Raw genomic sequence first — 27,920 nt, forward strand, 5'->3', positions numbered from 1 at the left:
TTTCGCCCTTATTTATAACTTGAATGTGAACATTTTTAATTGTCTGAATTGGCATTGTTATAACCAAGGTAAAAATATGTGTTAAAAATGTAAAGTAATAGTTATGTAACTTCATTTATTTGCAGGAAGTGTTTCAGGATGATTTTTAAATGTAACATAAATTGCAGTATTTGAATTAAACACCAGTTCTGTTATGACCTAAAACAATAGTGATAATGTTGATTAAGGAAATAAATAAATAAATAAAGGGGATGTGGAGCATGGAAATGTCACAAGAGGCACATCTTCTAATTCACTTTGGTATTCATCCTACCAGGTCACAATCTTTATTTTATGTAGAACTTTCAGCAAGTGCCGTCATTGTAAAATGACTCATACTAAACAATGGCAGTATTCTTTTATCAGTCCAGTTTGTTTCCATAAAGTGTCATAGGGCTTTGAAATCTGTCCTAAAAACACTGTGTACAAGAGTCAGCCAAGCAAGCAGCATGTTCTCTTGCACACGCATGCACACACACATCCAACTTTTATTTTTATACTAACTGATTACCCTGTGGCTTCGCTCACTGAGTGCAAGGGAAAAAAATAAAATATAGTATTTATAAAATAAGTTTGTTAATTGCCAATTTTATTCTTCAACAAATAAAGAGCACTTGCAATAACATAGAAATCAATATAAACAACATATATTGTAGAATCAACTCTCAGCAGCACGCAGCAGGGCGGCCGTGCAGCGGATGCGTATGGGCGCCGTTCTCATTCCCTACCATCCGCTAATCATTCTTGAGGCAGAGTGAAGACTTAAGTGCCAGATTAAGTGAAAGGTTAAAGAAAACGTACTAAGTAATTGCAACACAAAAACTAACTTAATCAGTTTTAACGCGAAAAGATGCAGACGAAAGAGAAGCAGTGGGCCGCTAGGGTGGAGTAAAGAAGAGCTGCTCAGGAAGCAGCAAGCACATCAACCTCTGAGCAAATGAATGCTAAATGTACAGAGAAAGAGGATGAATACTATGAATGCTCAAGTCAAGTGTATTCACTGCACGTTGTCGTGCAGTGCACCGTTACTGGTATTTTGATAAAAGAATTTGAACAACATATAAGAAGCGTATAAATTATTAAACAGTAAAACATTAACATTTAAGAAGTAAAGATACATTGAGTACTACTGCAGTGCTTTCGGGTATACTACATTTTTTGGTTGCCCATTACGTGCATAAATGTATAAATTGTTTGGTGTACCTACCCAAGAACATGCAACATATAACTGACCGTGGGAGAAGCATGGATTTTAAACACGTGTTGAGTTCATCTACTGGTGTCCCTCGTGGAATAACTGGTAATGTTTGACGAAAATCTTCTGCGAGTAAAATGACAGTACCTCCTATTATTTTGGTAGGATCTCTGAGATCTTGCATTGTTCGGTTCAAGGCTTCATAAGCTCTTTTATGTGCCCAAACTATTATCTTTGAATGTTGCAAGACTTTTGCCTTTCCAGAGCCCTTGTGTATGTTGCAAATTGGATTTTCGTCGTGAGCGAGGTTTAATGGTAATTGCAATGCCGAATGGCCTCCACCTAATAATGTAGAAGCGATTCAAGAAGTAAAGATACATTGAGTACTACTGCAGTGCTTTCGGGTAAACTACATTTTTTGTTTGCCCATTACGTGCATAAATGTATACATTTTTTGGCGTACCTACCCGAGAACACGTGACATAACTGAGTGCAACTAAGTTGCACAGGGGGCTGGAAAAAAAGGGAATAGGTTTCCAAGGGAAAAAATATCTTTATTGCCGAACTGGCTGGTATACACAGACCCAGATGGAGTTTATCAAGAGCAGAAAAGCACACCGGAAGTGGCTGTCAAATGTGGCACTTCGGCTCCTGTCTCCAGGTCAAAAGAACACAAAATCATCCTCGTCAAGTAGGTTTAATGGCTCAGAGGCAGCAACTGGAGCAGAGGCAATCTGAGGGAAAGAGAAGAGGAGAGTGAACTATTAGGTTGGCTGGGGCACAATTTTTTAAATGTTCCAAACCTCGTGGCAGGCTTTAGTGAACGTTATCCGCAGAGCCAGGGGTTGGTGGTATATCTATATATATTAAAGCCAAGTACCACTGACTCACTTATCATGAAATCTCCCGACTTGGGACGTGAAATTTGGAATGTAAGTTACCCTTGGCCCATAGGTGCTCGCTAAGAAACAGTTTTAAAAATTTCATGGTCCAAGCGCAAAATTTGTTATGGTTTTTTAAACCATTTTGTATGTCTGTCCGCTTTTCACGTGAGAACTACTTAACAGATTTAGATTGGGATTTTTTTTTATAATTTGCTTGAACATTCTGTTGATTTTGCGACTTTCTCATCGTGCCAAGTATCATAGTTCATTTGCAGTACCAATTTATTAGTGCAAATCCAAGAGAGACTCATCGGGCTGCGGGGAAGGGGGGGCAGGGCCCTCCTCTCTCACGCGTCTGCCTCTGGGCGTAACCTTAACTCCGCTGAGTTAGCGAACGAGAGAACTACTTAATGGATTTAGATCTTTTTTTTCTAGAATTTGCTTGAACATTCCGGTTGATATTGCGACTTCTCTCATTGCGCTAAGAATCATAGTTCACTTGCAGGAGAGATATATTTACGCTAATATGAGACAGAGGCTGCAGGCCGAGGGGAGAGGGAAGAGTGACGTCAGGAGTAGAGAGTTGGGTGGTACCCTCCTCAATGTCCTGTTTCACTAATATGCGGGGGAAGCCACAGAGGATGCCTAATACAGTATATATATTGTCACTCATGTGCGCTTGGGAGAGAACCTCAAGGATCATATACAGTGATCCCTCGCTATATCGCGCTTCGCCTTTCGCGGCTTCACTCCATCGCGGATTTTATATGTAAGCATATTTAAATATATATCACGGATTTTTTGCTGGTTCGCGGATTTCTGCGGACAATGGGTCTTTTAATTTCTGGTACATGCTTCCTCAGTTGGTTTGCCAAGTTGATTTCATACAAGGGACGCTATTGGCAGATGGCTGAGAAGCTACCCAGCTTACTTTTCTCTCTCTCTTGCGCTGACTTTCTCTGATCCTGACGTAGGGGGATTGAGCAGGGGGGCTGTTCGCACACTTAGACGATACGGACGCTCGTCTAAAAATGCTGAAAGATTATCTTCACGTTGCTATCTTTTGTGCAGCTGCTTCCTGAAACGACATGCTGCCCGGTGCTTCGCATACTTAAAAGCTCGAAGGGCACGTTTTGATTTTTGATTGAAAAACAAACTCTGTCTCTCTCTATCTCTCTCTCTCTCTCTTTCTCTGCTCCTGACGGAGGGGGTGTGAGCTGCCGCCTTCAACAGCTTCGGTGCTTCGCATACTTAAAAGCCAAACAGCCCTATTGATTTGTTTGCTTTTCTCTCTATCTCTGTGACAGTCTCTGCTCCTGACGCACACTCCTTTGAAGAGGAAGATATGTTTGCATTCTTTTAATTGTGAGATGGAACTGTCATCTCTGTCTTGTCATGGAGCACAGTTTAAACTTTTGAAAAAGAGACAAATGTTTGTTTGCAGTGTTTGAATAACGTTCCTGTCTCTCTACAACCTCCTGTGTTTTTGCGCAAATCTGTGACCCAAGCATGACAATATAAAAATAACCATATAAACATATGGTTTCTACTTCGCGGATTTTCTTATTTCGCGGGTGGCTCTGGAACGCAACCCCCGCGATGGAGGAGGGATTACTGTATATGTAATTTCATTCCCAACCAGGGGCCGACACTGTTGCCCAATGCATTTTCTCTTCCTCCCTCCGCAGAAGCAATGATTGACAGTTACAACACCACTGATATCATTTCTGGTTCCCGACCGCCTGAAGCCACCACTGACCTCCCATGTGAAAACCATCTGTGACGTCACCTTGGAATCAGTCAAACGAAGACTCACATCTAAAAAGACAAATTCCTTTTATTATTATCACCAAGGTGCCCCATCTCTTTATCTGTTTTTCTAATTTATTGTTACATTGGTGTATTTGGCAGGATTTTCTATAGCTCAAAATAACCGAGTACGTGGACCTGACAACCATTGTCTTCACAGTGGAGGTGAAGTACAGGTCAGGGAACAATGAACCCAACTCGCCGAGGCAGAGGCACAGAAACCTATTTTTTGATCTTTGGGCAAACAGCAACCCATCATAACTGTAAATGAACGGAGTGGACACACATACTAGCCCTGTTCCTTATGGTGGAAGCTTAGTGGGCTCACTATAACTTCTGAGTGAGCTGCCTCAGATTCCGACACCCTGAAATGTGAGGTCTCGGCCAGTACAGAGTTAATGCAAACCAGCATCCGAGGCAGTGCAGGGGGTGACATTTTGACCCAGAGCAGTCTTTTTGGTTCCAGGCATATGGAATGTGGGGCAAGATGAGCATTTGGTTGAGACCAGAAAGCAACAGCTCCAAAAAAATAGTGGAGATTGTTACCTGTAATTTCCTGGTAAATGCCCTACCCGAATCTCATTCACAGCTGGCCAGCTGACAGGCCTAAACCCTATGAGACATAGTGATAAAAATGTGCCTACATGTCACGACATGGGTGCGGGGGCTCGAAAAAGGGAATCACTACCTCCACTGTGCTGCTACAAGTGAGGAGAAACTGGACACATCGTCCCCAACTGTCCCTGTCTCAATGAGCTGATGGACTGGAGTTGGGCAATGGGAGAAAGGTAGTGTGGTATTACTAACCCTTTATCACTCTCCTGTATAGTTGTGGTGCTAGTGAATGGAAAAAAGGTGACTGCACTTACTAATTCCATGAGTAACATTTCAATTGTTGCTCACTGATTAGTGCTTCCCCAACAGTGGGTAATCAGAAAGACCAGTCTATTGGGGAAACCCAATAGTACGGTGCAATTTCATTTCACCTTTATGGGAAGGACTCATTTCATTAGAGTTGCGGATATGCACAGTTCTTCCTATCCAGTCATATTGGAGAGGGACTGGTCTCAAAGTAATAGTGGAAAAGGACCTAACACACGTGATGGTTCTATGGGCCTAGCAGTAGATGGCGAAACCTGATTTCAAGTTGTTTCCATGGCGTGTTTAATAGCAGCTCAAGAGAGAGATGTGGACACTCAATATGACTTAACGTCTAGCGAGGTCAGGAGTGAGACGGCACTGGCAATAACTCCTTCCAGGGATGTCACACCCAGTCCCCTCTCAAAATTTCAATTTCAGTTTTGGCAGACACTGAGAGAGAACAGTTGAATGATGACTGTCAAAAATACAGTAGTCTTGGTCAACAGTCAACTTACCGCCCAACCCATGCCACCAGGACCCAATTTTGTGCTTGAAAATGACTTATTATATTGTGTGTCAGAACATGAAGGCAAGGTGAGGTCATGCCTATACCATACCATCGACAAATGTGTGAATCAGCATACACCCACCTCTTGGGTGTGCATCTTAGCACTAATAAAACACTTGAATAGATAAAACTCTGCTTTCACTTGTTGGGAATTAATGAGGAGGTTAGTCGCTTTTGCATTTACTGTCTGGAGTATCAACTGAGACAGATTCCTAGGAAGGACCATGCTCTTCTTATTCCCATACCACTGATAGATACTCCTTTTCAGCGTGTCAGGGTGGACACAGTAGCTCTTCTTGAACCCTCCACTCAAGGACATGAATACATTCTGGTCCTCATGGATTATGCCACATTATATCCAGAGGCTGTCCCCTTTAGAGAGGCAAATTCCTAAAACATTGCACAGGAAATTGTAGAAGATTTTGTGTGAGTCAGAATTCCTAAGGAAGTTACTTCGGAGATGTTCAGGTAGGTTGTCAGATTTCTCAGTATACCATCCTCAAGCTGGCTATTTGCATATCAGGAAGTCCCAAAAACCTCTACAGGTTTTTCACCTTTTGAATTATTATATGAGCAACAACCCCAGCAGTATTAAAAGCCAATATAGAGCTTTTGCAATCAGCACAGGCCCAAATCCATAACAGTGGTATGACACTCTGTGAGTTTGCTCCCATAGATTGTGTCATGGTACTCGTTCCCACTTCCCACTCCAAATTACTGGCCCATTGGCAGGGCCCTACGAAATTAAGGAGAGGAAGGGACTGGTCAACTGTTTGGTGAAACAACCCACTCATCATCCAGTCGAACATGTTTATCACATAAATCTGTTGAAACCATGGAAGGATTGGGATCCCAAACAAAGATGGGAGCTTGAAGCATCTATTCTGTCTGTCCCAGAAGTGGTTATTGATAGACCTGCCAGGATCTGTCTGATTGAGCCTGACATCATGTCTGCCCCGGGGAACATTGTCCAAGAATGCCCATATAAACTCCTGGAAGCAAAACATACAGAAGTGGAACTTGAAGTCAAACAAATTCTGGATCTAGGAGAGATTGAGGAAAGTTTTAGTCCCTGGCCCTGTACTACTGTACAGTAATCCCTCCTCCATCGCGGGGGTTGCGTTCCAGAACCCCCCACGAAAGGTGAAAATCCGCGAAGTAGAAACCATATGTTCATATGGTTCTTTTTATATATTTTAAGCCCTTATAAACTCTCCCACACTATTATAAACATTTCCCGCACAATTATACAGCATGAACCCTTTGTATTCTCTTAGATATTAGGTAAGATTCGTTGAAATTATGTATGTAAACACAGTTTATATACAGTAAAACCTAAATATTATTTTAAAGATATCGAGCGTCTCCGATATCACATATGTTACAGCCATTACGACAGACAGGCCACCAACAATAAATACGTACAATGCAAGAAAAATTATATACAGTAAAATGTGTGTATAGTGACACTAAACTATGTACATGTAATAAGTACTGTACGTAGATAATTAATTATGGTTACTCACCAACAATGACACGACGACTTGTCCGATAATGATGAGTTTAATTTTACTGCACAACAAAGGAGAGCGTTACAGCTCTTCTAAAGGAGCCTCTTCAGGCGATTGTGTAGCATTGCCGTTGTTCTTCTTCTGGCAGTCTTCAATCCAAATCCCTAAAGCAGATTCCATCCAGACTACTGCCTTATCACGTCCACTTGCAACTCGTTTTGCGCCCTGGTTAAAGTACACTGCGGCTGTAGATCTTATATGCTTTTCCTCCTTTTTAAATAAAAAGAATCGTGGACTCATGCCGTAATGGTGTCCTGCAGCGGTGTACTGTAGCTGTTCCCTTCTTTCAACATATCCAAAACTTTTACCTTTTCTGCAATCATTTGCATCTTCTGTTGGCGCTTGGACATGGCCCCTGAAGCAGTAGCAGGAGCACGTTAATGCTGAATGAGTGAGATGAGACTTCCTGGTTAATGCAGCACTCCGTCGCTGAGCCAATCAGCACACAGGAACTTTAACTGTGTGCTCTGATTAGGTAGCTTCTCAGTCATCCGCCAATAGCGTCCCTTGTATGAAATCAACTGGGCAGACCAACTGAGGAAGCATGTACCAGAAGTAAAAAGACCCATTGTCCACAGAAACCCGTGAAGCAGCGAAAAATCCGCGTTCTATATTTAGATATGCTTACATATAAAATCCGCGATAGAGTGAAGCCACGAAAGTCGAAGCGCGATGTAGCGAGGGATTACTGTATAGGTCTCAAACCCCCGTGGTAGTTGGCGCTTTTGCAATAACTGCCATTGACTTAATCAAGTATCAGGCTTCGATGCTTATCTGATGCCATGAGTGGACAAACTCCTCAAGCGACTCAGAAAAACACATTATTTGACCATCCCTGGCATGACAAAAGGGTACTGACAAATTCCCTTAATGGAATCCAGCAAGGAAAAACGAAAGTTTAGCACCTGTAGTGGTCACTGGAAGTACCTTGTCATCCCATTTGGGCTGCACGGGGCACTGGCAACTTTCCAACATCTGGTGGAGAGAGTGTTATGGCCCCACAACACATACAGTTCCACCTACACAAATGAAATAGTCATCTGTTCTGGCACATGGGAGGAACACATACAGCAGTGCTTCTCACACTATGTAATGCCAGTCTTTGAATTAATCCAAAAACATGTCATTTTGAATTAACCAAAGCCAAATGTTTGGGCTATATAGTGAGATGTAGTACAGTTTGACCACAGTGTGCCAAAGTTAATGTCATACTCAATTGGCCCTGTTTGCAACCCAAGCCTTCCTGGGACTTGCAGGATACTACCACCGGTTTGCGCCTCATTTTTCAGAAAGGGTTGTACCCTTGACTAAGTTACGAAAATCTGGTGAGTGCAAGGTTATTATTTCTTTGAAAAGAAAGAAGAGAAACGTTGTGGTGCTGAGGAATTGCGCTGGCTGGCATAGATAGATAGATAGATAGATAGATAGATAGATAGATAGATAGATAGATAGATAGATAGATAGATAGATAGATAGATAGATAGATAGATAGATAGATAGACTTTTTGCAGAAGCTCTTTAAATAAATACATTTTAAACAGATAGATAAATAAATACATGCACACACACACTATGGTTTGAACACACACCAGAACAACTAAACATGAAGAAATTTTAAAAACAAAGAAAACATTTGACATTGACAGTCCGAGTCAGAGTGATGCTATAGATGTTTTGCTGTTTGTATAAAGGTGTCCCAGTAGCGTTTCTTGACAAACTTCTGCTGAGTGATTGGTTGGCTGAAAGTACTCAGTGTTAGTGTGTTGTGGAGAGGATGTACATCATTGTTCATAATGGCACTCAGCTTTGTGTTAATTCTCTCTCTTGTTACTACATCTAGGGGGTTCAGTATGCATCCCATAGTTGAGCCTACCCTTTTAATTAGCTTATTGGATCAGAGGGCCTCTCTTAAAGTGATGCTACCAGTCCAGCACAACAAAGCACAGAAAATTGCACTGGCCATCAGAGCTATAGAAGATGTGAAGGTGAAGATGTCACTACCCACATTAAAGGAACACAGTCATCTAAGGAAACAGAGCCTGCTCTGCCTTTTCTTGTATAGTTCTTCTGTGTTCTGAGACCAGTCCAACCTGTCATTGATGTGGACCCCAAAGTACTTGTAGGAGTGCACCACCTCTACATCCAATCCCTGAATAGTGACTGGACATAGAGGCTCATTGGTGTGGTGAAAATCAACAACCAGTTGCTTGGTTTTGTTGATGTTAAGATGCTGACAATTCTCTTTGCATCAAATGAAAAGAGGAAAAAGAAAAAGGAATAGAAAACCTTGAATAAATTTATTTAAGATAAATTCATTGGTTAAGTGCACTCTAATATGTAAAGGGTTAGGGTAACAAATGAAAAAGAGTGCAAAGTAACAGGGAAAATCTTCCACCCTAATTTGAGAAAGTGACATTTAGAAATAAGTTCTGGTGAGCTGAGAGTGATAAATTGTATGCATATTTGCCAAGAGTAATGGACTTTAGTCTAGTAAGGGGCTCATCATCAGAAGGTCTCAAATGGTTAATCAACAAAGACAGATACTCTGCTTCACAGCTTTGCAAGCAGAATCCAACTTTAGCTAATATTAGGAAGGTGCTGAAGTTTATAGTGTCAACGTTACCAGTGAGGCCAAGAAAAGGTTGCAAAGAAAATATGAAGAAACTAACAAAACACAGAAGAAGAGGTGGAGGTCAATCAACAATGAATGTTTCACTGCCATAGTAGGCTCTCAAACGTGACTTGAAAGATTCAAACATACAGTTATTAGTTAGATGCTGGATTTGTATTCATGTAGCATCAACACATTGTGCAGATAATCTACTTATGGAACATCTCAAAACTTTCCTAACATCACAAGATACAATGGAAGCCACAGCTAGGAAGCACCACAATCTTTTTTATTATAGCAAGGCAAAAGGCAGGAGGTACAGTACATAAACAAAAGCAAAAGCAAAAAATAAATCAATAAACAAAGCACAATCAAGCAAAGGTCAAAATAAGCAAATCTGCAGGTTACAGTGGTTTAGAAGCAGAATGGCATAACTCCCAGTGAGGAATTTGTGCTACTTAAAAGAACATGTTCCTGAGACTCCACTAATGACAGATAATTAAAAGAGACCAGGAAAAGGATGTGATTATATGCCTGCCCTGCATTTAGGGAGTGTCGGAGTAAAGACAGTATCCTTATGCTGAGTATGTTGTAAAGAAACATCAAAGGGCTTACACAAGGAATGTTTCTTTTTCAGTAAAGAGATCATTGCCATTTTGGTATAGATTATTCTGTTGCAGCCACATGGACATGGGAGAGAGATGCTGCAAAGATCTCAGGTGACTTTCCTTAGAAGCTGGCTGTAATAGGAGCACATTCAATGTGGGAGTGTGTGTGTGTGTGTGTTCATGTGAGTAAGACAGAGAAAGTGAGATGATCAGGCACTTAAACAACAGAACGCAGAAGACCAAATGTGCTGCTTAAATCTATCAGCCGGGGTACATGAATGCCAGCTGATAGATTGCAGAGTTGGGGAAAACAAGTTAGATTGTGTTGTTCCTGCTACCAGGCTGGCAGTGTGAAGTGGACCCAGCAGCATGAATGTGGAGGCAATGGACACTGCAAAGACAAGATTATAGGAGCTGCATGGAAGGAGCTGTAGAAGATCAGAGTGGCAGCAGTGGTGTTGGGCAACCGAGGAAGGAGATGGCCCCCATTAAACCTTATGTGAGGAAGCAAAGGAGAGACGCAGCATACAAGCGGTAAAAATGATGATAAAATATCAACAGTATGATGTCATAAAAAGAACACAAAATGAAGAACTATCAATATATGGTTTTGTCATATATTACAGTCACCAAAGGACAGTATTAAAAGATATCTCAATATCAACATCACATACTCAATGTTGAAGTCACACATGCAAATGAATATCCATACGTTTCCAATATATAACATATAAAATTAATATAAAAAGTACCAACACCCCCTCAACCCCTGTAAGTTTCCACATTTATTGTTATACAACATCTTTTATATAAATGTCTACATGTGGAAGTGTATGTGTCTGTTCGGCCTGGAAGTGAGAGGTGGAGTCAGGGTAACAGAAAAGTCACTTAACCGCTAATAACACAAGCGGAGCCAGCAGGTCAGCAAAACAAAACCTCAGCAGGAAGACAAAGTCGATTAGCCGCTAATATCGGCAAAACAGTAACCCTTTTGCTTTTTTTCCCGCCGCAAATGCACAAGCGATGTGAGCACGTCAGCAAAATGAATCCTCCTAGGAGAGAGATGCCCAGAGTAGTTCCTTTCAATTACCTGACATCTCTACATTTCAATTTTTTTCCTGATGAATTCAATAGTTTCTAGGACCTTGGGCTTTTTACAGCACAGGCTTACACAGCTATTTGAATTATAATGGATTTAATTTCCCTTTTTTGAAACTGATCAATTGAAAAGGACTCTTTCATGTCAAAGTGAAAACAAATCTCTGCAAAGTTGTGTAAATTAATTTCAAATATAAAACACAAAACAATTGATCACATGAATATTCAGCCCCTTTCAGTTCACACACCCAAATCATCACTGGTTCAGCCAAATGATTTTAGAAGTCACAGAATTAGGTCAATGGAGATCACCTGTCTGGAGTTTCAGTTGACTTAGCTGGAAGATCCACATTGTGGTGAGTTACTATCACAGCCTAACCTGCACAATGAAGACAAATGAACACTACAAAGCAACTTGTGAAAAGATGAATGAAAACAAGAAGTTAGGGGATAGAGACAAGAAAATATCCAAGTCCAAGTCACTGAATATACCATGGAGTCCAGTTAAATCAATTGTTAAGAAATGGAAAAGTATGGCATAATTGTAAATCAGCCTAGAGCATGGTGGTCATAAAAGCTGAGTTATCGTGAAAGAAGAAGACTAGTGAGGTAGGCTACCAAGAGACCTATAAAAATCTGAAGAACTCACAAGCTACAGTGGATGTGTTTGGAGAAACTGTGCAGACAACTACTGTTCCCAGGGTTCTTCACAAGGCACAGTTTTATGAGGGAGGAGCAAGGGAAAAAAACACATGACATCTGGCTACAGTTTGCAAGAAAACACATGAGAGACTCTGAAGTCAACTGGAAGAAGGTTCTGTGGTCTGATGAGACTAAAATTAATCTGTTTAGCTATCAAACCAAACGTATGTTTGACACTGCACATTATTAAAAACACCCCTTCCACACCATAAAGCATGGTGTGGCAGTATCATCCCGTTGGGATGCTTGTCTGCAGCAGGCCCCAAAAGGCTTGTGAGGGTAGAGAGGACAATGAGTGCATAAAAGTACATGGAAATCCTGGATAGAGTCTTCAAGAAACTTGTACCATGGGAGAATATTTGTTTTGCAGCAAGATAAAGACCCTGAGGATAAAGGCAAAGATGCATAGGAATGGCTTGAAAACAACATAGTTAATAATCCTGATGTCTGAGTAAGAGTTTAGATCTCAATCCAATTGAGAATGGCTGGACAAGAAATAGGCTGCTCATTTGTGGTCTCCATGCAACCTGATAGAACTTAAGCAGATTTGTAAAGAAGAATGGTGAAAAAGTGCAGTGTGCAAAGCTGATACAGAGACCTGTCCACACAGACTCAAGACTGGAATTGCTGCAAACAGGCATAAACTAAAAACTGATGTGTATTATTTTTTTGTTTTGTATTTGTAATTAATTTAGACCTCTTTGCAGAGATCTGTTTTCACTTTGACTTAAAGTTTCTTTTATTGTTGATAAATGTCAAAAATGGCAGGTTAAATACATTGTGATTCAATGTTGGGTAACAATACAATATGAAAACTTTTTATAGGTACTGTAAGTGATCAACATGGCTCATGATAGTGATGATGAATACATTTCAAAGCAGAGAGACAAGCAATTTCATGTAGCCATTAAATTGTGTCACAATAAAATCGATCAATGGGTTGCTTAAAGGTTTCTCGCCTTGAAGCCCCAATTTGAAACTGACAACTTTAGGCTGCACATGAGCACACATGAGCATATATATGCCGAGAACACTGCAGGGCTGAAAGGCCTGCCCAAGAAACTTTGAAGCACTTTAGTGGTGTCAGGCGAAAAGAAATTTCACATACTCTAAAAAGACATACTTTTTCAGACAAGAAATTCCATTCTGCATTATCATATCTTTCATATCCATGAGTGTGTTTATAAGTGCAATAATAATCCAGTTATTCACAGAAACCTGGTGTCCAAAAAGCCATCTAAACTTGTATTTGGATTCGAGAAACTAGGATAGGGTCTCTGCGAGTAGCCCAGGTACTGGGCCATGTAAACCCTTAATCCGATTATAGCTAAGAAAGCATACATACCAATACAACACTCCATTGCAGGGTTCAATCAGCCAACAATGCAGACGTTTGTTTTGTCTGTAATCCAGTAACATCCATCCATCCATCCATTTACCAACCCGCTGAATCTGAACACAGGGTCACGGGGGTCTGCTGGAGCCAATCTCAGCCAACACAGGGCACAAGGCAGGAACCAATCCCAGGCAGGGTGCCAACCCACCGCAGGACACACACAAACACACCCACACACCAAGCACACACTAGGGCCAATTTAGAATTGCCAATCCACCTAACCTGCATGTCTTTGGACCGTGGGAGGAAACCAGAACGCCCGGAGGAAACCCACGCAGACACGGGGAGAACATGCAAACTCAACGCAGGGAGGACCCGGGAAGCAAACCCGGGTGTCCTAACTGCGAGGCAGCAGCGCTACCACTGCACCACTGTGCCGCCCAATCCAGTAACAAAAACATATTAATAAAGTTTCATTCAGTTATAATGAAGCTATTGTGACGATGCAGGTCCTCTCCAAGCTCCTATTTCCAGATTCGGGAGTCCTTGAACCCAACACCATTGATAATGTACCCGGATGAACTGGTCTGAGGAGGACAAATCAAACTGAGCAAGGGGGTGGTGCTTTTATTAAAAACAAAAAATAAAACCCCTGGCTATGTACTGCTCCCGCTGGACCGAGACTCGGGCTCCCCAACGGCCAGGGCGCTAATGCTGGGACTCACTCTCCCAAGCCTCCCTGACTCCCGCTGCCTTCCAGCCACCTTCTCGGTCACTCCAGCACCTTGAGTTCGCTCAGCTGGAGTGACCGCTACCTTCAGCCCCTGAGTGTCATCCAAACACTCATCTTCTTCACACTTTCTTACCAGCTGCCAGCCTTAACCAGCGAGCCTACTCTCGCTCACTCCTGCACCGGCTCTCAGCGCCTCCTGCTTTCTATATTCTCTAACCTCCATTCTTTTTCTTTTTTCTCCCCTTTGGCACTCTCACTTTTCCTGTTTATGATGGTCACTTGCCACAAGTGTGGTGATCAGCAGCTCCCAGCATCAATTACAGACCATTACGGACATCAATTACGCACTTCAACGTGGAAACACAAACACCCGTATCGTGCCCGGGAACTGCTCCGACCACACAACACGCCCCCTCCTTAAGCCGCAAGTGCAGCGATTATTCATTTAAAAAACTGGCCATTCATTTAGAGGTGCGGACCCTCTAAACCACAGCTATTTGCTATAGATATGTTAAAACTGTAATTGGGTGACGCAGGGCCAGTGTCCATTCATTGAATCTTTGGGGACTCAGGACAGTGATGTGAAAAGAGGATGGATGTTATTTATTTCATAACACATGAACGATTAAAGACATTTATAAAACAAAAGAAAATGATCACAAGCTCCATGCTGGCTTGTGGATCCACGATGGCCATTGATGAAGTTTAACTTATTTTTGCACAGTGTAATAACGTTGGAGCGTTTTGCGAAAGGAGAACTTCATATGTGGACTTGCAAATATAAATTGAGGTTTTTAAGAAACCAAGTTTCTGCATTTACTGGAGTATTCACCTGATACCGGTTTTGTCTGTGCCTATAAACACACTCAGTGACAGCAAGGCAGGACAGACTATCAGCTTAACACGAGGCGACACCTGTTGGTGACCCAGTGCCGAATGCAGGACAGTAAAGATTCAACATTTCCCACTTACTTCACAGTTGCTACAATGAAATGATCCTTTCAACAGATTTCATTATAGTCACTATGTTGAGCTTGCTACAAAGAAAGATCATGGTCTACATCCGAAAAAGATGAATAGTGAGGGAGTTGGGTAGGGAAAGGGGAAAGACATAGAAGACAGGATAAACTGGAAGGGGTAAGGTGGTGAGAAGAAGAGAATAAACAATTCAGACACATGAAAACATTCAAAATCATGGCATATTACAAACAGTAAGAAGCCAGACTTTTCTAAGATGAAGGTATTGTTTCTGTTTCCTGCTGTTTAGTCAGAAATTGTTTCCAACAGTGTAGTCTCAGATTACAAACTTGTCAGATACAGACTACACTGAGAGCTATTTCTATTTTACCTCAGAGAGCACTTATTTCAATTGGAAAAAAAAATGTAGCAGGTATAAACAACAAGCAAGGTATTCTTTCATATCAATGACACCAAGGCAGAATAGACTAGCTGCCTAACACAGGGTGAAAAATGTGTAGGTGACCCCAGAAAGAAAGTAGAACTGCAAAGATTCAACACATCCATCTTACCTGATAGCTGATATCCTTCAACACTGATGGTTTATTTAGCAAAGTGGAATGAGTTTGCAAAAAAAAAAAAAGATTTCAATGAAGAAAATACTTTGTAACAGTTAATTGGAAAATGAAAACTGGACACCACAGTCAGGGACCTGTGTGTAGTTTAAATATTTCCATGTGTTTTCCTTGCTTTTCTTCAAGCCACTCCAGTTTGCTTTGACATCCCAGAGATATTTATATTAAATTAACTGGTAATGTTGCATGGATTTGAGATGAACTAGGTTAAACGTTGGACCAGCAGGACATTTAAGACTGGTTCAATCCTTGCTTGTGGCTACCTATGCCTAGATCTGCATCATACTGTAATGGAAGAACTCCATCCGTCCATTTTTGTCCCTGTTAATCCAGTTTATGGTATCAGAAGACCACGGGCCTATCCTGTTAGTATTGGATGCAATTTGAAAACCAGTAACACTTTAGTTTAGGGACCGCAAAAGTGCACCTATTACTCATTTACCCCTTAAATAAAGGCTTCTTTTGGTTTTCATAACACTTATAAAACATCAGTAGACGGGTTATTCATCTCTGTGAAGTGTGGCATATTGACATGCTGGAAGAATTGCTTGTTAATATGAAAGATTCACAGGTCTTATACAAAATATGTAATATCAACAGAAATGTGTCTCAGTTAGGCCACCTCAGAACACACTGAAATGAAGGTCAGATTGCTGAAATTAATAAATATTTTACTGATGCTTTGTAAGTGTTAAGAAGCCTTTGTTAAGGTCTTGTTACGTAAGAGTAAATAAGTAATAGATGCATTTTTGCAGTACCTGAACTAAAGTGTTACCCAGAAACCTATTCTGGACAAGATGCCAGTCCATCTCGGAGAACATTAAGACACACACTCACACGCACTATAAACAAGACCATTTGAGAATTCTTAATTAATCTTTTAACCTTAATTTTGGGGTGCATACTGGGAGGAAAACTATACAAACACAGGGAGAATGTAATTTCAACACAAACTGTGCCCTTAGCTGGAATTCAAGCCAATTCCTTTGGAATTTTGCCATCCTAATTGAAGAGTGTGTCCCCTAAATAAGTGAATCACCATAAACAAAGCAACTTAAAAGAAGAAAAGGCAATGCAGATACAGAATATTCTATGGAACAGTTTTGTTGAGTTTAACAACATCATTTATCTATATAGTATAGTACAGAAAGTGTAGCTCAAACGTGGGTGGAGTTGAAAGTGTGGTCAGGGAAGCCTAGCCCCCTAACAGATGCCCTGTATTACTAAAATAAATCTCAATTAAAGAGCATTTTTTCTTTAAATTTTTCTTCAATTTTTGTAAGGCTACAGTTAATGTAAATATGTTAATAACCAATGAAAGGCACACCATGACACAGTGGTAGCGTTGCCTTCTTGCAGTCTGGAGTTTGCATCCTGGGTGCTCCCTGCATGGAGACTGCATGTGGGTTCCCATGGGTTTGCTCTGGTTTCCTCCCACGGTCCAAAGACATGTATGTGAAGTGAATAAGCATTGCTAAATCACATCCTGATGTGTGTGTACTCATCATGTGATGGGCTGACACCCTGTCCAGGGTTTGTTCCTGCCTGCCCCCATTGACCTGAGCAGGTAGATTTATCAGTGGCTGGATCAATAAGTAAAGCAGAAACCGTGTTAGTTTTAATGCAGAGTTAGGAACTGATGCATTAAGCCTTGTCTCCACAAAGTAATACACTGAAGAGAGAAAATAATCCTTACTTGTGGTAAGAAGAAGATTAAGTTTATCAGTTTTGTTCCATAGAGATCTAAAGTTGGATAAAATTAGTCCAGGAAAGGGTGCTTGAAAAGTGTTTTTCTTGAGCTGCATGAGAGACCCTTTGTGCTTCCGCATTCTTCGCTTCAGGTGCGTGTTACCTGGCTGGGAGTCCAAGTTTGCAGTCAGAGGGTTAAGTGGTAAATCCGTAAATGTAAATAACCTTGATCGGTTGTGGATGAATGAAGTCCAAACCCAATAGATAGGAGCTGATCTCATGTGTTGCAAAAGTCCAAGTTAACAGACAAAAACAACAGACACATAAGCAGCGACTAAACAACCATGGCTGACCTGATCTGCGCCTTCATTGAAATTTACACCTTCGTTCAAAGTGGATTCAGTGGATCAGGAGGCCACTGCAGAAAAAGAGATGAAAGACTTAATGGTTAGCAACTTGTTTAACAAAAGAAGGCCCTCTCACCATACATTTATGTTAGTGAAATTTTAGATAGATAGATAGATAGATAGATAGATAGATAGATAGATAGATAGATAGATAGATAGATAGATAGATAGATAGATAGATAGATAGATAGATAGATAGATAGATAGATAGATAGATAGATAGGAATGAAAGTTGCTAAACAAACCCAACATTCTAAAGTATATGCAAACCTTGTCCAAAGTAGCAATTTGTAACATGATGATTTGATATGTTTAGCCCATACACATATATATTGACACACACATGCGCATGGGAGACAGTTTACATACTTGGATAATGGTGTTTCTTACCAGACCAGGGTTTGGCATTGTATTATAACTCTTTCTTCTCTTTCTCTCTGCAGACCATCAGAAGAACCCATCTCATAAAAATGTCTCTTCATCTTCAGCCCCACAGAACCTGCCTACCTATGGCATCATTTCCACTTCAAATCCCTCCTCTGCCTGTCAGTTAATTATATATAGGCCATCAGTTCTGTCTTGGACTCAAGTCTGTAAAGACTACATATTACTTTTTTGCCTTTTTTCAACCTTCAGTGTTTCAAGTATATGGAGTGGCTATGCCAAAACATCTTCTGCCTCCTTCGGTTTATTTTTATTTATATATACTGTATATATATATATATATATATCTATATATATAAAGGAGAGTTGGGATCCGAGAGACTGTGTTTGTGTGTTTGTGGAGGGATGGAGAGTTAAGGCGGGTGTTGGAGTCACGTGATCATCTCCCCTCCCATTCACCTCATTTCATTCACTTCATTTCGCTCCGAGCTGAGCTCCGCAGCTGACGCGGTCTTGCCGTTCTTTTTCTTTAGTGTTTAGTCGTTTCTCCTTTACTGATTTACTGTTTAGTAGACACGCTACTTACTGAATAGTATTTTTTCCTTTAGTGTTTCTACTTAGTGTTTCTTAGTGTTTAGTAGACGCAGTGTGCGAAAGGAGAGTTGATATCCGAGAGACTGTGTTTGTGTGTTTGTGGAGGGATGGAGAGTTAAGGCGGGTGTTGGAGTCATGTGATCATCTCCCCTCCCATTCACCTCATTTCATTCACTTCATTTCGCTCTGAGCTGAGCTCCGCTGAGCTCCGCAGCTGACGTGGTCTTGCTGTTCTTTTTCCTTAGTGTTTAGTCGTTTCTCCTTTACTGATTTACTGTTTAGTAGACGCGCTACTTACTGAATAGCATTTTTTCCTTTAGTGTTTCTACTTAGTGTTTCTTAACGTTTAGTAGACGCGGTGTGCGAAAGGAGAGTTGGGATCCGAGAGACTGTCTTTGTGTGTTTGTGGAGGGATGGAGAGTTAAGGGGGGGTGGGGGAGTCACGTGATCATCTCCCCTCTCATTCACCTCATTTCATTCCCTTCATTTTGCTCCAAGCTGAGCTCTGCTGAGCTCCGCAGCTGACGCGGTCTTGCCATTCTTGATTTGCTTTTCACATGGCCAACCATACGTTGCATGCTCAAGAGTAAGCTCAGCGCACAGCTTGGTCATATTACAACCATAGGGGCGAACTGACAACATGGTATACACAGAGATCCTTAACAAATAATTATTGGTATATTTTCCCTCAGTTTATTATTTTAAATTTTAAAGCAGTACTTCGCCGCTGCGAAGCGCGGGTATTTTGCTAGTATATATATATATATATATATATATATATATATATATATATATATATATATATATATATATATAAACTGCTCAAAAAATTAAAGGAACACTGAAAACACATCAGATCTCAATGGGAAAAAAAATCCTACTGGATATCTACTGGGTAAGGTGTTAGGAATTAAAGGATGCCACATCATTCGTTGGAAATGAAATTTATCAACCTACAGAGGGCTGAATTCAAAGACACCCAAAAATCCAAATGAAAAAATGAAATTTCATTGCAGTAGCTCAAAATCCTACTCAGTAGTTTGTATGGTCTCCGCGTGCTTGTATGCATGCCTGACAACGTCAGGGCATGTTCCTAATGAGACGATGTGACGATGCGGGTTCGGCTCCATGCTCCCATCTTCTGTTAGGGAGCCCTTGAACCCAACACCGTCGGTAATGTCACCTCCTGAGAGACTGGAAGATGGATGATTGTCCACGGATAACTGCACGAATCAGGACTTGGGAACGTGGTATCTTCCACGTGAGATCCTTGGCAGTTGGAAGTATTTCCCAGGTCACTGTCAGGAGCCAAGGATGGGAAAGGCAACTGACAGTAGTAGCAGGAGTAGGTAGAAGGCCAGCTGCTGAAAGAGCGTCTCTCCTGTTGAGCAGCCCAGATGGGAGTAGCAGGGGAGCCGCCAGGGTAACCGAAGAAGCACCGGGCTTGTCATTTGTTTTTAAAAGACTGCTTCCTATTGAACGTTTTAACCTCGTTTTAAAGGATTGTTGTTTTGTGTATTTTAACCTCCACATTTCATTTAATGAAGATTTTGAAGGAACTGCACAGCACTTTACTTTGAACATTGTTGCACTTTGTTTTCGTTGACTTGTTTTAATAAAAGCACTTAGCACTTTTAAACCATCCCCTTGCTCAAATGTTATTGCCTCACTGTCTTGCTCATCGGTGACATTACCGACGGTGTTGGGTTCAAGGGCTCCCTAACAGCCGATGGGAGCACGGAGCTGAACCTGCATCGTCACATTAAATAAATAATCAACGCGCTCACGGCTTAGGAGGTGGCGTGGTGACTGTAGCGAGCTGCAGGGCGATCTGCAGTGTGGGCGTTTCTCACCCAAGTGCACAGGTGGGAGACTGCCCACATCCATGATTGTTCCTGTGGCTAATGGGCTGCGGCCGCCATGTCCTCTCTGCATATATAGAGAAGCCCGAGACGGTTAGGGGAAAAAAGAGGATAAAAGAGGAAAAGTGAGGAAGGAGAACAGGAGGTAGCGAGAAGACAGGAAGCAGGTGGAGAAAGTCGGTGTGAGGAAGGAGAGCGAGCGAGAGCAGGCTCGCATTAGAGAAAGCAGGCAGCTGGGAAGAGAGCCCATGAGGGGAGTGTTTGGCCGACACTCAGTGGGGCTGAAGGAAGAGGTCGCTCCAGCTGAGCGACTAAGTAGCTGGAGTGATCAGTAGAGGAATCGACTTGGCCATTGCTAGGAGCGGGAGTCGAGGAGGCCTTGGACTGGTTTAGCCTCAGCGTGAGCGCCTTGGCCGCTGGGGAATTGACCAAAGTCTTGGTCCGGTTGGGAGCCCAACGAAGCCAAGGATCAGAGGGCTACCAGACCTGATTGAAGGGCAGCTGTTCCTGCAGGTAGGCGACTCTCCTGTAGAGCAGCCCAGATGGGTGTAGCAGGACAGCCGCCATGGTAACAGAAGACACCGGGCTTTTTGGTTTTAACATATTGCTGTTTTCCTGTTCAACCAAAATGAACCATTAAACATTCTCAAAAAATGTTTGGGTGATATATTTTTGACAAATGCCAAGCAGAGAATTGTAAATGTCTTAGTTTAATTGTGGAGTTTGGTATCCCTATTGTAATACATTTTGATATGGAGCCATGATTCTTCTCCCTGCTTTATTGCTAAATTATTCACTAATATGTTTAATTACTTTATTGTTTAGAGCTGTGGCTGCCTTTGCCAATCACCAGAAGCGACATGGAGATAAAGAAGCTTTAACTGTCTAATTAAATTAAAAGGAGAGTTGCTTAGAATCATGTTAAGTGTCTTTAAAACATGTGCATGTTTGGTCTGTTGGATGGCAGTGTTTTTAAAAGAAGTCATTCTAAAATTCAGTCCTGGGGACCGCACAGTGGCTGCAGGTTTTTTGTACCAGACAAGCTTCTGTTTGTAATTGGGTCCCCTAGCCTAATTAAGTAAACTGTTATTGCCCACTTTCTGTGTTTTCGGGCGAAAGTAGAAATTACAAAACATATTAGAATGTGCCAAGTATTACTATTACATGAAATAGTTTAGTGGGTTTTGTTTTTAACTTGGTTTGTAAGATTCTGCATCATCATCATGAGTTTCATTCTGCTTTTCCAGGTGTTCTGGTTATTTAATCCATTATTTATTAATGAGCACATTAGCTGGGCTGACGCTGAAGAACTTGCAGCCTTTCAGCATTCAGTGTTGTTTGCCAGGGTGTCTGCTGTGCTCGCAGTTAAGAACAGTAAACTACACAGAAAAAAATGCAGATTAACAGAAAAAAGAAAAAGAGTGGTATTTAAAGCTTTAACGGAAATAAAAATGTTTCTAAATGCCTTCTAAATGTAAAAAATCACACTTGTGTGCTTTTCTCAGTATGGAATACGAGAAAAGAAAATCCAGAAAGAGAAAGGCTGGCTAATTAAATGAAATCAAACAGAGGTGACATGATTGTGAAACTGGTTTGGACAAAAAACTTCAGCTATGAGGGGTCTCCAGGATTGACTTTGAGAGACATTGTTTTAAGGTTCTTGGACTCTGAAAACGGAACAGTAAGGTTCACTAGAAAACTCGGGTCTTGTTCAGAAAATGGACGCCACTTGAGAAGGCCTTCCCCTCGCCCAAACACTAACCTTAAGGTCAATAAAATAGGCCCCTAATATTAAGTCACTATTTTAGGGCTAAAATGATAACAGAAATATGAAACCTACTTATATACCTAATCTTGAATATTGTGAAACAACCAAGTGGCGTCCATGTGAAACAACCAAGTGCCGTCCGCTTTCTGAACAAGAGCCAAAAACTCAATATGAGGAAAAATATGCACCCTAGCATGTTTTTTTTATAACCTCTGTCAGATAAGGGGAGCAAACCTATGATAATAGCCATTATTCAATTTACCTACTGAGAAAACATACTGTATGTATGTGCTGTTGCTATTTATGAAGAATTACTCTTCATATGGGGTGGCACAGAAGTAACACTGCTACCTCTCAGTAAGGAGATGAGGGTTTGTGTCTCTGGTCCTACCTACATGGAGTTTGCATGTTCTCTCTGTGTCTGTGTTGTTTTTCTCTGGGTGCTCCAGTTTCCTCCCACTGTTAAAGGACACGCAGGTTAGGTAAATTGGTGATCATTAATTTGCAATGGTGTGTGTTTTTACCCTGTGATGTACTACCACCCTGTCCAGGGTTTGTTCCTTGCCTTGCACCCAAACGTAGCTAGGACAGGGTCCAGCAAAACTGCCACCACCACCAAGTGCGAGCCTGGTCTGGGTAAAGTGGGTTAGAAAATGACATGACAAAACGACTCTTCACATGCATGATTGGAGATGTGAGATTAAAATGTAGGGTGTCAATGGAAAAAGAACCATTTTAAAATGTTGTAGATCAATAAATATGAATGAAAATGTGAAAATGTAGTGGAAAGATAAGCCACAATGTGAGCACAGTTCATGGCTCGGCAGACAGAAAAGTGATGATCTAATTTCTCTCTATAGCTTGTCAAACCTATCATGTGTGATAATTGCTGTAGTTATATGATTCTGCCTTACACATGGTTCATGGCATGAGCCGTTTAAGTATAGCTAGTATTCTTCGTGTATCCTCATGCAGCTCAAATTAATAGATATGGCTGGTCAGGTTCCATAGTAGTGAATCCACCATCCCAGGGTAAAACTGGGAAAAAAATGAGAATTGCTATCTTTAATATGTTTGTAAAAAATTACCAATTTTGTGGAGGTTTACATTGGCAAGAGCTATATGAAATTTAACATGAATGCTGATCCAGCCATCTAATACTCTCAGTTATTCCCATCAGAATCCTTCTTATGGATTCTTATTTTAGGTGATTTTGTGGAGTGTAGCTTTATTCCACCAACCACAATGTGATCTAAAGTCCAACTTAATAAAAGAACAAGTGTCTGTGTGTGTTTCTCTGTTTGCTATGTCTCTGTTATATGCCATTTGGTATGGAATTCAGAAAAGCGGTGCTATTGTTTGTGATGTGCCATCTGTTGGAATGAAAAATACAATGATTTTATTACTACATGCATTACCAATACATTTCAACGATGGTGCACTGCAAACGTTAATGCTGAATATGTTCAACAGAGAGTAACTGCTGGAAGGACAGAAACAGGCTTTACCAGCTTAATAAGTGTCTGTGTGTGTGTCTGTGTATCTGTATGTCCATCCCGGTGCTAGGGTTAGAAAAAAATTTTAAAATAAGCAAAACATGTAGAGAAACAGTCCAAGAAATCAAAAATGATAATACAAATACCAAATAAGGGTGTAAAAATAAAAAAAATTGGTCTTATTGGAAAATTCTGTTATATACCGGCAACAGCAGTGTGGTAGCAACTTTCTGCCACGTGAATGAGGTTTATAGCTGGAAGGCTAATGGCTGATTACTTTGCTTGGCAGACAATAGATGAGTGTAAATAATGATAAATCAGCGTACATGTTGGAAAATGAAAGCCCCTTCACAACTAGGACCAAGCTAATGCAGTAGTGACCACTGCTGAATTTTCTCCAGGACAAATGTGACAAATGACGCCAAGAGGAAACGTTGAAAACAAGTGGGTGTATTCAAAGAGGAAAAGAACACTGTAATGCAAAGGGATCGAGTGTATATTATTATGCCAGATCAAACTGATAACCCATGTATCAAATAAAAAACAGGACGTCTAAGTTGATTATTTAGATTTCAGCCTTTCTTGGATGAGTAGAACAGCTTGTTTATTATGTAATAGCACTTGAGTGAATTTAAGGTTGTCTCATGTGAGCAAGGAACAGACTGAGGGTAACAAAACAAATTTTGGGACACCAGCCAGGCTACCCTGCTTAATTGGGAAATAAAAAAACAACAAAACAGTTCCCTGAGCACAAATAAGGGTGCCTTAATTTATCCTTGGAAATGCCTTAAACTAAAGATCCATGAGCTCTGTCCTTGTTGATGGCTTGGGTCCAAATGAAGTCATCTTCCAGTAGATACCCTCTTTTTATGATGTTCAGGGCAAAAGTGGAGGGGCCAATTCTTGGTGATGTGGACAAAGTTAGGCATCCTTGTTGGTTTTCTTGTCAGAACTGCAGTGGTAAGAGAACATACAGTTAGCACTCCTGCACCCTCTTGTCCCAGATTGGAATTGCTTACCTCATCAGAGCCAGTCAGGTGGTCCCCAGGCACATGTGTGACACTGTCACTATTTTAGTATCAGTTTTGGAATTGTTTTATAGATTGCATGTGCAAGTAGGTGGTGAAACATTCTAGGCAATCATTAATCCCTAAGGTTACTGACTGGTCTTTTGCACTGTGTAAAAATAAGCAATACTCTCTGATCACCTATGTGTGCAGCCATTTTAAATAATACTCTGAGAAACCAAACAGACTGGGGTATATCCAGAAACCTTACTTACTGAGATGGCATTTGTTGCTGTAAGGAAAATAAATGTGCAATGCACTACTGGTCATTAAAGTCTCAATGTTCTGAATTGTTCAACGTCAGATTCTTTCAAAAGGAACACAACACCCAAAATCTCCCAGGTGGCGCAGTGGTAGTGCTGCTGCTTTGCAGTAGGAAGATTGTGGGTTTGCTTCCTGGTTTCTCCCTGTGTGGATAGCGCTTTGAGTACTGAGAAAAGCGCTATATAAATGTAATGAATTATTATTAAAATGATATTTTGTTTGTATGTTACAAACCCTATGTACTGTACTTTCAATCTCATGTTTTAATGTGGAATTGTTGTCAAAGGTGAGCAATACTGGACCACAGCAAACTGGACAATATCAAAATTGTTCCTTTCTTTCTCTTGGGTGGGGCTTGAATTTTGCTTTGTTAAGTTTGACTTGATTGTATGAAATGTTATCCACTTCTAATTAAAATTAATTAAAAAAAAATGTTCATGAAAAAAAAATTAATGTTACTCATATAGCATAATCCACATGTTGAGTCATCCAGCCATATGAGAACAGCCTCCCAAACACATATATTTTTGCTAACATATTGTTAAAATAAAACACTTCTTGCAAATGCTCTCATCAACTAAAATCGGGAGTGGTCTCCTCTAGACTTTCTCATATACTCAGATATGGGGATGGATATTTGAGGAGTAAACCACAAGACAATGATTATATTTTTATATTATGTACATTAAAGAACCATCGACAACAAATTAAATCAAATTAATAATATATTGAGCAAGTATTATAAAAGTAATGTTGAATAAATCGGACTCTGCAGCTGCATGAAAGAAAAAGTACCACTTTTGATTGAAATCTAAGTTTTGTACCTAATACTTGTATGTAAAATTTGGTTGACCTAACTGAAAGCGTACGCAAGTTATCTTGTTTACATACACACACACAGACAGACACAAAGACATAATTCCAAAAGCTGTATTTTCGGACTCAGGGAAGTCTAAAACATTGAGATTCATCAAAATCTCAAGGTTGAATTTCTGGAAGATTACAATACTTTCCTTATACTTCGTATACGAGAAAGTAAAAATGGAATGCATTCAAATGTGACTGTGTATTTAAATTGAAGACCCGCCTCCCACCCTCATTCATTGGTAATGAGTCCACCATAGTAACAGGTTATTCATTGGCCAATACTGTGCTTCATTTGATAGCAGAAGTTCATGTAAAGTGTAAAGTTCACTGATAAACATATACAATTAAAGATAAAAAGTTAAATAAAAGCAAGTGAAAGCATTATCAGAAAGAGAATACACCTCATGCTTTTGTATATTTGAGGTAATTCAACAAGCAGAAGGCAAATTCACCCATTCCATGCAAAAATTCTCACATGATTCTGCACTTTTGGGTAGTATTGATAAAGGGGATGAGACAGAGAGTAGGAGTTGGGTGGAGAACTTTGTTTCTTGAAGAGAAATGTCTTCATCTTTGCATCAGCAAAACTAAGGAACTGGTTATTGACTTTTGCCACACCCAGCAGCCTTTATGTTTGGTCACTATCCAAGGAGTGGATGTAGAGGTGGTCCAAGTACTTGGAGGTCCACATCACTGACAGGTTGGACTGGTCTCAGGACACAGAGGAACTATTGTATATAAAAATGTAGAATAGGCTGTTCCTTAGGAGACTGCATTTCTTTAATGTGGGAAGTGACATCCTTCACATCATCTATGACCCAGTGATGGCCAGTGCGATTTTCTACACTGTGATGCGCTGGGCTGGTAATGTCACTTCAAGAGAGGCCCACCAAATTAACAAACTAAGTATTAAGGGCAAGCTCAGTTATAGGACACACTCTGGACCCCATGGAGGTTGTAGCAAAGTAGAGAATTAAAACAAAACTGAATGCCATTATAAACAAAGCTGCACATGCTCTCTCTGACACACTAATACTGAGGACATTCAGCACACAGCACTACGCCTCCATAATGCCTCACTGCAACTGGGACTGCCAAGTCAGAAGTATTCTTTTCTTTCTTTTTAAATTTTTCTTCATTTTTAGTCATTCTGGTGTGTATTCAGACCATAGTGTGTGTGTATATACAGCACACCCCCAAAATTCATAGGGGTTACGTTCGCACCAGCGAATTGTGAAAAACCGCAACTTTTGGATGTGGTTAAAAAATGCCTTTTAAATGCCTATTTTTATAGTTTAAACCCTAAATACAGTATGCCCCCAAAGCACTTTAATTTCGTTGCAAAATCAGCTCAATACATTAATACATTACCTAAAAAATTACCTTAATAAATTACCAAAAAACAGAATGTAAAGGTAAACCCGTCTACTGCACAGTACTGTACTGCTATGTCTCCCGTGGTGCTAGAATGTGAAATACTGATGATACCGCTATACGTACTGTAATTCATGCAAGCGTGTTTTCTTTAGTATGCAATGTCATTTTCTTTGTTATAAGTAAAGTAAATACATAATAATCTCATTTAATTAAAATACAGTAAAATGTATGGGTACTCACCAATGATGAATGATATTGATGATGATGATGAAGTAGCTGTGCAGTACGATGCAGAGAATTTAAAACTCCTCGGGTGGCTCCTCTTCTTTAGGTGCTTCATGAGGAGTCGTATCTTTGGACAGGTCTTCTTCTGGTGGGGTTTCGTGCTGGCTTTTCTTTATAGGTTTCAGGAACATTGTGATGGGAAGTTGCTACATTGTCTCCTGTAGCGAACTGCAGGTACAATTTCCGTGCTTTCTCACGGATGATGCTACCGTCCAAGGGGATTTTCTTCTTCCTGCAGTCGGTGATCCACAAT

Source organism: Erpetoichthys calabaricus, chromosome 15 (genome assembly GCF_900747795.2).
Source record: "Erpetoichthys calabaricus chromosome 15, fErpCal1.3, whole genome shotgun sequence".
Taxonomy (NCBI): Eukaryota; Metazoa; Chordata; class Cladistia; order Polypteriformes; family Polypteridae; genus Erpetoichthys; species Erpetoichthys calabaricus.